This window comes from Desmodus rotundus, chromosome X (assembly GCF_022682495.2).
Source record: "Desmodus rotundus isolate HL8 chromosome X, HLdesRot8A.1, whole genome shotgun sequence".
NCBI classification, from domain to species: domain Eukaryota; kingdom Metazoa; phylum Chordata; class Mammalia; order Chiroptera; family Phyllostomidae; genus Desmodus; species Desmodus rotundus.
The window spans coordinates 72,318,191-72,330,939 of record NC_071400.1 but is presented as its reverse complement, the minus strand read 5'-3'; positions in this window follow the sequence as shown (position 1 = coordinate 72,330,939).

Below are 12,749 nucleotides of genomic sequence, written 5' to 3'. Positions count from 1 at the left end.
CTTTGTATGTCCTCCTTGGAGAAGTGTCTGTCCAAGTCCTTTGCCCATTTTTTAATTGGGTTTTTTGTCTTCCTAGAGTGGAGTCATTTGAGTTCTTTATATATTTTGGAGATCAAACCCTTGTCTGAGGTATCATTGGAAAATATGTTTTCCTGTACAGTTGATTCTCTTTTCATTTTAATGCTATTTTCTTTAGCTATTAAGAAGCTTTCTATTTTGATGAGATCCAATTTGTTTATTCTTTCCTTTATGTCCCTTGCTCTATGGGACATATCAGCGAAAATATTGCTGTGTGGAATATCTGAGATTTTCCTGCCTATGTTCTCCTCTAGGACTTTTATGGTGTCATGACTTATATTTAAGTCTTTTATCCACTTAAGAAAACATTTTAAAGTTTTTCTTAAGACGAGATTTGATTAATTTGTGAGTAACTTACCTGTATGATGTTTTGAATGACAAAAATCTGACTTTATAAGCACTGACACGAATTTTGGTAAGTTTCATTCTATTACTCAGAAACAGTAGAGCTAACCCTCTCTCAGTCAAAGGTTAGACTTAGTATTTCATGTTCTGATTTGGTTATTGTTCTTTAGTATTCATCCCTTTTGCATGCATTTAGTGCATTTTCTATCTCTTAGAAAGATAATTGTTCCTTCTAAGCAAGATGAGCAGTTAGTAGTGAGTTTCCTAAAGAGAAAGCCATTAGGTAACTTGACTTTAACTGATTCAGTGGTGTCCACGAAAAAAAAAAATTTGAATCAGGGGAGGATGTAGAAGCTTAATTTGAAAGTTTATGAGGGCTATAAGACCAGATATTATATGGTAACAATTATCTGAGAAATAAAAATGATAGATCCTATAAATGTTTAAAGTGTGCAGGCTAAGACTTCTTAACTTTTTATGTTGCCTTAGTCCAGTATTTTAAAACGCTGAAAATTAAAACAATTATGATTCATTAAAACATTTAATAAGAACAATATAATGACCAGATATAGCTTGTCTAATTCTAAAATTTGATGACTTTTTAGGACAAGATTTGCTTGAAATTTTGTATTTACAATTTTGCATTGTGATTCCACATGGTAACATGGGATCTTATGCACTGAACTATTGAATGAAAAAAATAATTTGGTGTACTATTTATTATTTTTTATTCTAAAGCCATTGCTAGTTTAAACATTTATTTTTGATGACTTAACTTTCCTAAATAAGGGAATGAGAGTGTCAGTACACAGGCAACCTGCTGGTACAGTGGTATATTAGTGTCCAGTTAAAACACTTCAGCTGTTGCCTACACACCTCACTTTCCCCTTGGAGCTCAGGGATTGTACAGTTAATCCTCCTAACATCATTTACACTTGATTAAGCACAGGTAGAGGAATCTCCATTTCACAAATAAGACTCTCACATGTAAAGAGGCTAATGGTTTGCTGACAAGCCAGCAACAAAACTGGGCTGGCAGTGATCCTGACTGTCCTCCTGGCCCAGAATTCTTTGTTATGCACCATCATACTACTGTTTTTATAGTCATATTATCAGTGAAACTATTTTTCATTTTAAACCATATGCTTGTTTTTGAGATAAAAATGGAGAACTAGACAAAACAGGTCTTTTATCATAGTGTTTTTTTTACCATGTTCAAGTAGTCATTGATCAATGTTTGTATTTACAAAATCATTTCTGTTTACTACTTTGGCCCCCCTTTTGTCCCTCTATCTGAATATATTAGAAATAAATGAAGTGGTCTATCACATTTTTATTTTTTGACAAACGCCTTTAGAATATTGTTATAATATACAATGTTAAGGTGAGGGACTAACATGGGATCATCCTCCTGATGGCATTAACATAGCTAAATACCAAGGAGAATATTTATAATTTCATGGAAGCGAGCTTCCTTTGTAACCATGTAAGTAAGTCTGCTAAGCCACTGAAAGTTTTTGTACAATCATGATTATAAAACAAGTATCAGAATTTAGGGGAACATCAAAAAACCTAGGACTACATTGTACAATCTGAGTAGTCCTACTGTGCCATAAAATTTAAAATGGAGGGAAGTATTTGCAGGCCCCACTTTGAAGATATCAAACATGAGAATTTCACTCAAGCTGTCTCCCTTTTTTCCAGCAGGCTGCATCACCACTGGAATCACAAACAACAGCAGGTAATTTTAGCAGAATGTGTCTCATCCAAAAGAAAAAGAACCAACAGACAACAAAATGCAACAATTAAGCAATAATTAACAAATAACATGACATCAGTTCTATAAAGAATATTTGAAAATTGTAACTGAATTTTGAAAAACGCAAATTAATTTTGCCAGGAAAAATTGATGTAAAATACAGAAAAATCATAGTTGTTTAATGTTGTCAGGAAATGGAATACTCTTATAATTCAACATGTTGATTAATAGAGACAGCATGATATTACATAAAGATTCTTATGCAAGTACTGGTGAGAAGGTCAGCTCTGCTTCTAGCATAGTTGTGTGACTTTTGTTCGTTCATTTGACCTGTCTAAATTAGGGTTTTTTTTTTTTTTCCTGTAAAATGGGATGGTGGTGGGAGTAATACATATTCTCTCTATCTTGCAAGGTTATTACAAGGAAAAAAATGTGACTGTAAAGTGTAAAAGATTTTGTCAACACCATACATGGGGATCCAGTTGTAAATTGTTAGGCTAGAATAAACTGCATATGACATGAAAGCAAAGTTATATTTAAGTATGTCTTTGATAAAACAAGGGTGTATGTATCTTTAATGAATCTCATTCTACAAACCTATGGGTGCAAGAAATGACCTTTACATTTTTCTAAAATGTCACTTCAGTTATTTTGGGGTTTCCCTTTCCTAAAGGGTGTTATTCATGTCTGAGAACTTAAGCAGGGTCAAGGTGCTCTGTGTGTTTGTGTGTGTAAGTGTATATTTGGTTCTCTGTGATTGGTTACACTCAGAAATACAAGAGCTCTGGCCACATGGCACCCATTCTTCTCTTAAGTCTTGCCTCCTCCCCTAGGGCATTGCTGAGAAGTAGGACTCAAGTCTCACTGCTCTAGGGGCCTATCAACAACTTACCTCTGTCAGTTTGGGGAAATTTTTTCTAGTCTGAGGGAAATCCTTTTTCCTACATGTTTCTTCAAGAAACACTATATAGATCTATGGATCTTCTTCTCCAAAAGACTTAGGCTTTTAGAAAACAAAAACTAGAAAGCTGTGCATCCTGTTTCATATTTCTGCCCCATCACATACCTCCCCGAAGCACAGAGAGTTGGTGATCTGATTAAAGGTGGATATGAGCATGGAAGGAAAAATTCCAGATTACTATTGCAAAATATCCATAGTTATTTATTCAATCAACACATGGTTATTGAGCATGTACTATATACTAGGCCCCATGCTATGCCCTTGTGATATAGGGTATATTTTGTTCATCTGCCATGAACAAGATAGGTACAATCCCTATTCAGGTGCTTACATTCTAGAGGAGAAAAGCATTAAAATGTGAGTTAAATGAGTAATTGTACAATTGCACTTGTGTTAAGTGCTATAAAGGACACGCAGAAAATGTTAAGAGGAGGTATAAAGGGGAACTGATCTCATCTGGGGTCAGGGAAGGTTTTTTTGAGGAAACCATTGAAGCTGGGATCTGAAGGATGAATAGCAATCTGTTTGGGATGTGGAGGAACATTAAGGTAGAGGAAAGAGTATATACAGATGGAAGAGTAATGGCTCATTGAGCCAGGTTGATATCACCTACTGTGATGCAGATGTGCAGAGAAATATAACATTATTTTCTGTGATCAAACTCAGCTTTATAGTAAAGAACTATCTAGTGAAAACACATAATTCATTCCATCCCTTTTCCAGTATGCTTATTCCAATTTGTTATTTTTCCCCTAATTCAATGATTGTTATTTATCATTATCCAGTTCAAAAGTGTGTCAGTTATCATTATTTGCCACTATGCAACATCACTTTTGATATTATTGAATTCTTATACAACTATGTGTGAGTTTCTAACCCTCCTACTCCCTAGCTTTTGGGCCCAATAACTAGTGGGAACATTTGTGGGGGGAATACCGGGCACTCATGTGCAAACTTGTGTGTTAACTTTCCCTCTCTTTATGGAATTGAGAATGGATGGAAAGGAGGTAAAAGAGCATAGGAGACCAGATAGGAGGTAATGCAGCAGTTCAAGTGAACAATGATGGTAGTTGGACCAGAGGGATAGCAATAATGATGAAAAAGCAGATGGACTTAAGACAAATAGAAGAGGGAGAATAAATAAAACTCAGTGATTGATTGGTTATGTATGTGGTGGGAAGGGGACATTTGGGAGACGGTAGTTACTTCTAGGGTTTCAGGATAGATGGTGTTACTACTTACTGAAGATGGAACATTTGAAAAAGAAAACTGCAGAGGATTTTCTTGTGGGAGCAGGTATCATAAAAATGGTTTCCTCTGGCAACGGTTGGCACCCTTTGAATTAAAGCCTAACAATTACTTGGAAAGACTGTCTGCTAGGTTGGTTTGAGTCAAGAACAGATTCTGAGAATTTTCTTTTTTAAAAAAATATTTATTTATTTTTAGAGAGAGGGGAAGGAAGGGGGAAAGAGGGAGAGAAACATCAATATGTGGTTGCATCTCATATGCCCCCTAATACCTGGCCTGCAACCCAGGCATGTGCCCTGACCAGGAATTGAACCAGCGACCCTTTGGTTTGCAGGCTGGTACTCAATCCACTGAGCCACACCAGCCAGGGGAGATTCTGAGAATTTTCTGACAATACAACTGCCTCCTCAGCATGTCCACTTGGGTGTAATTGGCATCTCACACTTAACATGTCCTAAATGAAGTTTCTGGTCTTCCTTCTAAACTGGCTCCCCCTACAGTGTTCCTCAGCACAAGAAATGATAACTTCGTCCTTCTAGTTACTCTGCCTAAACTTCTGGAATCATCCTTAACTCTATTTTATACTTCACATAAGCAGTCAAACAGCAAATTCTATTGTTTCTACTTTAAGTATATCCAGAGTCCAACTATTTCTTTTCAACTCCAGTGCAACTCCATTTCTCCCAAGCCATTATTGTTTTATCATTTTTCTCCTGGATTTTTGCAGTAGCCTGTCACTGACCTCCCTGCTTCCACTCAAGCTCCTCTATGCTCCTCTATGGTCTATCACCCACATATCAGTCTGTTAAAATAAGCCAGATCATGTCACTGTTCTGATCAAAATCCTCTGATGGCTCCTCACTCTTATTAAAATTGAAAAGTTCTAATAGTGGCCTACAAGGTCCTAATGATCTGACGTTAGCTACCTCTCTGACCTCATGTCCTACCACTCTGAATGTTTCTCAAATATATAAGCACATTTCCATCTCAGGGTCTTTGCAAATTCTACTCTTTCTGCCTGGAATGCTTTTTTCTTTACATATGCATGACTTACTTCTATATCTACTACTCAAATGACACCTTATTAGTGAGGCCTTCTCTGATACCCTATTTAAAATTGCAGCCCTGTTCCCACACTCTATCCCCCTTCTCTGCTTAATTTTCCCCACCGCATCTATAACCATTTAATATATAACATACTTTACCACTTTATTATTTATTTTCCTCTCCCCACTCCACCCACTGGGATGCACGTTCAATGCAGGCAGAGATTTTTTTTCTCCCTTGCTATGTCACTATGTCTTCTGTGCCTTGCTTGGTATTTGACACATAGGAGGGGCTTCAGTGGTCTTTCCTTGTAACTAGTCCAGCTGCATCTCAGGTTTGATTTATATTTGGAGCAATAATCATACTTGTCCATCTGGGAGGTCTCGGGGATTTGGAGGAGTCCCAGGGTTTAATTCCTTTGGCTCCTCCATAACATTCTCATTCCAGTGACTAAGATTTGAATCTTTTCCAATTAAGGCATTAATTTTAATTCAAGGAACCCAGTGTAGCATAGAAACCAAATAGTGTTCAGCCAGGCTCACAGCTGCATTCACCTGGGCTCACAATATCCTTCTCATTTGGATTTCACTAGACTCAGAACTCCAGCATGCTGGGTCAGTTATGACTTAAAATCAGGAATGGAAGATTTTATATTTTTTCTTTTAAATATATAATCTTTATTATATTTTTCCCATTGCCATTTAGTCCCCTTACACCCTCCTCCTGCCATCAATCGCCACTCCTGTTGTCCATGTCCATGAGTCTTTTTTCTTTTTTGTTCAATCCCTCCATCCCCTAACCTCCCCCCCAACTAGCTGTCATCCTGCTCTCTATCTGTGAGTCTGTCTCTGTTTTGCCTGTTCAGTTTTCTTCATTAGATTCCACATATGAGTGAAATCATATGGTATTTGTCATTCTCTGACTGGCTTATTTCACTTAGCATAATGTTCTCCAGGTCCAAGTGGAAGATTTTATGAATGTTTTTCATCCAAGTTCTTTTCCTATGTAACAACTCTTCATGAAAATAGTACTAGTCTTTGTTTAGGGATGGCAACAGCCAAAAGTAAAATTGTATTGTGTCAATGGGTCCTCTGCAAAGCCAACATGGAGATGGAGTTAGGAGTGGAATAAGTTTATAGGGGGTAAAGGTTATACAAGTTAAAAAGAGGTAAAACAGGATTAGGCAGTGAAAGCCCACAGATTGAGATGCAGATCTCGCAGTCTTACCAACTCAACCATAAATTCTGGAGAAAGGTTGCTGTTTGAGAAGCCTCACTTTGGGCAGAAATGGCCAGTCCCTGGACTTCTGCCATGCTGAGCCATCAACTGGGGATGCCTGAGAAAATCTTGGCTTCAGCTCCATAGCTGAGGTGAATCCTGAAGGTGTTACAACTGGAGGCCGCCCAGCTGGTTGAGCTCCTTGGCCCTGAATGGCAAGTTCTCTCTTGAAGGGTGATCTGAGCAGCATACTTCTAGGACTGACACACATACTGAAATGTTACTTCCACTACCCCCTGGATATCCAGGTTGTCCATGTTGGGTTGGGGAGGGAAGAACAAGGAAGGTGGGCATCTGGGGGATGTCAGCCTGACCTCAATTGGCTAAGAAGTGGTTGGTAGTAAGATATCTTTTCTTCTCTTTCTCCTTCTTTTTACCCCTTTGGTTGGAGAAGACAAGAACCAATAACCAACTGGCCTTTGTGAATTTGCTTGAGATAACTGCCTCAAAATAGGAGCCTTTGAACATTAACCAAAGCCTTATCTTTTAGTGACAGATAGGGTAATCCAGGGCTACAGGAAAGCACCAATCCTGTTTACATATTTTAAAATATCTCTCACAATTAATGCAAATCAAATGCTTTAAAATTTAAAATCATTCCCACTAGCTCTCACTTCCGACAACAAACTAACACTAGCAGTTATTACATCATCTTAAAAAACCACTCTTTTTAAAAAAATTTTTATTGTTATTCAATTACAGTTGTATGCCTTTTCTCCCCATCCCTTCACCCCACCCCAGCTGAACCCACCTCCCTCCCCCACCTCCACCCTCCCCCTTGATTTTGTCCATGTGTCCTTTATAGTAAAAAACCACTCTTATAATCAATTATACTCATTACACCTGAATAATCATTACCAATGATGTATAATTTAAATAATCTCTGCAAGGCCATTTATTTATGACTGTCAGGCCTACTAACAACTTTCCAAAGCATCAGTAGAATCTAATAAAGCTTACTATTGAAGCCATTTCAAACCTTAGGGAATTTTCAGTATTGCCCTGAGACACTGCTACAGATAGGAAGCAGATGAAAATTAAGTGCCTTGCTTTTCCTTATCTTTCTCTAGGTGGGCAGTCTAGAGGGAATTTGTTTCTTTCTTGATATTCTTTATTGAAGCAACCAGATGAGACCAACTCACTCAGATATACTTACGTTTGGCTACCAAGTCCTGCAAATCCTCCTCCTTGATAAGCCCTCATTTGGAGATCCTTGAGACAGTTGGCTATAACTTAACTAGTTGCTTTACCACCACTACATGGGCTATCATTTTCCCATCCTGGGACTGGGGGGACCTTATTACCATCCGTACTACCATCACTCTACATTTTCTTTCAAGATCTATTGTACACAACTTCACTCCTGTTTAGGTGTGTTTGATAGCAAGTGATGGAAATCTACTCACTCTAGCTTGAAGTGAAGCAGGTTTGATTATAACATTAAAAGCTATATTCTAATGGGCACTTGAGGATAAGAACTGTATCATGGCCATGCCACACAGGAATTGGAACTGGGATGTCAGGCACTGTAAGTCGTCCTGCTAACTTTTGTGGAGTCACAGAACAATCTCTTTTGTTGGCAGGGTTGTTGGGTCTTATCTCTTGTTGGCTTTTTCATACTTTCAGAACTTCAAGTCATGTGTGGTGTTGGCTTGCCACAGCACTGCCTCCTTCCCTGTCTCTGCTTGATTTTATTTCCAAGATTCAGCCACTCAGTGTCCCAATTTGTGAATTAAGTTTCGTAGTGTTGGAATTGTGAATTCCAAGGAGAAAGTCAAATGTAAACCCCTGAGAAAAGCTTGGCCTCAGCTCCCAAGCTGAAGCAGATCCTGTACTAGGAGAGGGCCACCATAAAACTTCAATGGTGGAAAATGAAGCAGGTTTTCTTTTTCTTTTTATTTATTTTTTAATTGTTATTCAATTACAGTTGTCTGTAGAAGCAGGTTTTCTAAGAAGAGACTGTGGGTGGCAAGGTAATGGTCGGCATGCCAACTGAAAGTTGGGATTCAGTTTCTGGTGTCTCAGTAAGCAGTTACGAAGAAGTTTAATAATTTGCATAAATACTTAAAGGAATCTTATTATCAGGAGATAGTATAGCATAATGATTAAGAACATACACCCTGGAGTCAGAATTATAATCGATGTGACCTTGAATATATTATTTAACTTTTCTGTATCTCACTTTGCTCATCAGTAGAATGGAGATAATGGTACCCATCTTTTTTTTAAAAAATATATTTATTGATTATGCTATTACCGTTGTCCCATTTCCCCCCCACTCCACTCCATCCTGCCCACCCCCCCTCCCACATTCCCCCCCCATAGTTCATGTCCATGGGTCATACTTATAAGTTCTTTGGCTTCTACATTTCCTACACTATTTTTACCCTCCCCCTGTCTATTTTCCACCTATCATCTATGCTACTTATTCTCTGTACCTTTACCCCCCTCTCCCCCTCCCACTCCCTTATTGACAACCCTCATGTTCTAGTTGTTTGCCTACTTTGCTCTCGTTTTTGTTTTATGTGTGGTCGTTAATAACTGTGAGTTTGCTGTCATTTTTACTGTTCCTATTTTTGATCTTCTTTTTCTTAGGTAACTCCCTTTAACATTTCATATAATAAGGGCTTGGTGATGATGAGCTTCTTTAACTTGACCTTATCTGAGAAGCATTTTATCTGCCCTTCCATTCTAAATGATAGCTTTGCTGGATACAGTAATCTTGGATGTAGGTCCTTGTGTTTAATCTTGGGTAATGGAATTATGATGTGCCTTGTTGTGTTCCTCCTTGGGTCCAGCTTCTTTGGGACTCTCTGAGCTTCCTGGACTTCCCGGAAGTCTATTTCCTTTGCCAGATGAGGGAAGTTCTCCTTCATTATTTGTTCAAATAAGTTTTCAATTTTTTGTTCTTCCTCTTCTCCTTCTGGCACCCCTATAATTCGGATGTTGGAACCTTTCAAGGTGTCCTGGAGGTTCCTAAGCCTCTCCTCATTTTTCCAAGTTCTTGATTCTTCATTCTTTTCTGGTTGGATGTTTGTTTCTTCCTTCTGGTCCATACCATTGATTTGAGTCCCAGTTTCCTTCTCATCACTATTGGTTCCCTGTACATTTTCCTTTGTTTCTCTTAGCATAGGCTTCATTTTTTCATCTGTTTTTCAGACAGATTCAACCAAGTCTGTGAGCATCTTGATAACCAGTGCTTTGAACTGTGCATCCGATAGGTTGGCTATCTCTTCATTGCTTAGTTGTATTTTTTCAGGAGCTTTGAAGTGTTCTGTCATTTGGGCCATTTTTTTTGTTTGTTTGTTTGTCTTGGCGCGTCTGTTACTTTAAGGGGCGGAGCCTTAGGTGTTCACCAGGGCGGGGTAACGCTGGTCGCTGAGCTGTGACGCTGTACGTGGGGGAGGGGCCGAGTGGGAGCAATGGCGCCCGCCTCACTCTCCTCCGGATTTCAATCCCCCACTCCGACACCCACAATCAAACTGGGCCACTCTGGTGCTGGTTCCCGAGTAAGTGGGCCTGTGCACACTCTAGGCCCCTGTGAGTCTCTCCAGCGACCTCTCCTGTGAGGCTGGGAGTCTCTTCTGCTGCCGCCCCAACCCCAACAGGTGTTTTCAATCAGAGGTCTGAGTCTTTATTTCCCCGAGCTGGAGCCCTGGGTTGTGCAGTGGTCTGCTTCGCTGCCCGCCGTTTGTAGGGTTTATCTGTGGGCGAATGTGGTGCCGCAGGGTGCTACCCACTGCTCTGCCTGCCCCACTCTCCACCACTCTGAGTCCGGCCCTCTGGGTTTATCTGTGCAAATGTGGGGCCGCAGGGTCTGCTAGTGCTCGGACTGCCTGCGCCATTTGTCCCACACTCCGCCATTCTCAGTCCCGCCACAGCCACGGGAGTCCTCTCCACCCCGGTGCCCGTCTCCGCCCCTCCTACCAGTCTGGATGAATGATTATTTTCTATTTCCTTGGTGTCAGTCCCCCTTGCTGTTCGATTCTCTGTCAGTTCTGGTTGTGCGAGGAGGCGCAGTGTGTCTACCTACGCCGCCATCATCTAAAATCAATGGTACCCATCTTACAGTGTTGTTGTCAGTTAATATATGTGAAATACTTCTAATAGTGTCTGGCTTGTATTAAATGATAATTAATCACTGGTTATTATGTTTTTGACTACAGAGTAGCAGTATAAACTTTATTCATATTTTATTATTTAAATTTATACAAAATAAACATTTGTGTTATTGGTATCAACTGGTTAGCAAATGGTTGGTTTGGTAGACAAATAAGTTCAGTTTCATGGATATTTAGGCTACCTGAATTATTGCTTAGTACAGTGAAGTATTTAATATTTTAGTCATATAATTACTGACTTTGTTATATTTGTATACCTCTTACACTGTTAGTTAATATTTTTCTTTAAATTAACACACTTAAATGAAGAAAAATCTTAAATACATCTCTTTAAAAGAGTAAATACTTTATCATTACAATAAATAAATACCCTGTATCACTTGCCTTAAATAGACAATATCCATAGATATAAATACAATGAAAATAGCACAAGTGTACTAAAGTCTAACTAGATAACACTTGCCTGCTCAGAGCTTGAGGTTGACCTTCTGGGGGGAAAAAGATCAACAAGTGTTAGAGGGTGTTAAAGACTAGCCGTAAGTTGAAACTTTTTAGTGATGTAATCAGAGGATTAAAAAGTATTGTACAGGGAATAATGCTGTCACTATGTGGCTTAATGTTATTTAATAGTGGCTGTGAGGGCTGGCAAAGCTATCCCTGAAATTATCTCTACTACCTGCAGTAGTACAAGTTCCACACAATGAGAACTTACCGTTCTGGAAGGGCTAAAATCCTATAAGCAGGGAGAAGACTAGGAACAATGCTTTACTCTTTTTTTACTCTATTTTCTCTACAAGAAAATTATACCTCAAGGAAAATAAGGGGTATGAAGTTCAAATCCTTTTCTGAGCACTTACTAGTCTTATTGTCTTTTGTTTCCTCACCTGCAATGTGTATGTGTGGAGGGGATAATAGTATTTAACTGGCAGAGTTATTAGGAAGATTAAATATGACCACACGTGAGGAGTGCTTAGCACAGGTCTTGACTATTAGTAAGCCCTTATAATATATATTTTGCATTACAAATGGGATTATGTGTATACTGACTTGATTCTTACTATTAATAGCAATTCTCTCTGTTCATATAAATTTACCTCATTTTAGCATAGAATCCCTAAATATGTATATTCCATATTTTCTTTAACCAGTCTTTTGCTGGGGGCATTCAGGTTGTTTTGTGCATGTGCATGTGTGTGTGTGTGTTTATTTTATAAGTGAGGGGACTGAGGCTGAAAGAAGTTAAGGCAGCCTGAGCACATAAAAGTAACACCACATTCTGTGCCTCTATGTTCTGAAACATTGTCAACAGCAGCTTCATCCTACCAATGGTGATACCTTATCTACATATATCAGAAATATCACTGCCCCTAGGTGTCATATTCCGGAATTGGAGTTAAGGTGGTTTGATTCACATACAAAAGGGAAATGGTATTGCTTAAGGTGATATATAAAAGAGCCCCTGCCTGTGGAAAGGGCATAAGTGTGCCCTTATAAGTGTAGGGTGGAAATAAAAGGGGATAGCAGAGGTTTCACAGGGCTGGGATACACTGGAAGTCTAGCTGGGGTGGTGGTGGGGGTTGGGAAGACAATGCCAAGACTCACTAGAAGAGAAGGGAAGAGGTGGGAAAGCTTTGCAGGCTCACTCTGCCCATATCTCAATTTTGCATTCTCTTTTGTCACCTGTTTATGGTATAGAAGAAATAGCAAATCAGTGCCTGTCTAACACAATGTTGCATCCTGCAAATGCTCAATAAATATTTACAGAGTGAATGAAAATATTTACATTCCTGGTGACCTAAGCCTTAGGAAATCTTGAGCCAGGCACCTAAGCATGGCAGGGATGCCAACTGGGAGTGAAGGCACCATTTGACTTGGCCCCACACAAACAAACCGAGTCAGACTAGTGGGCAAA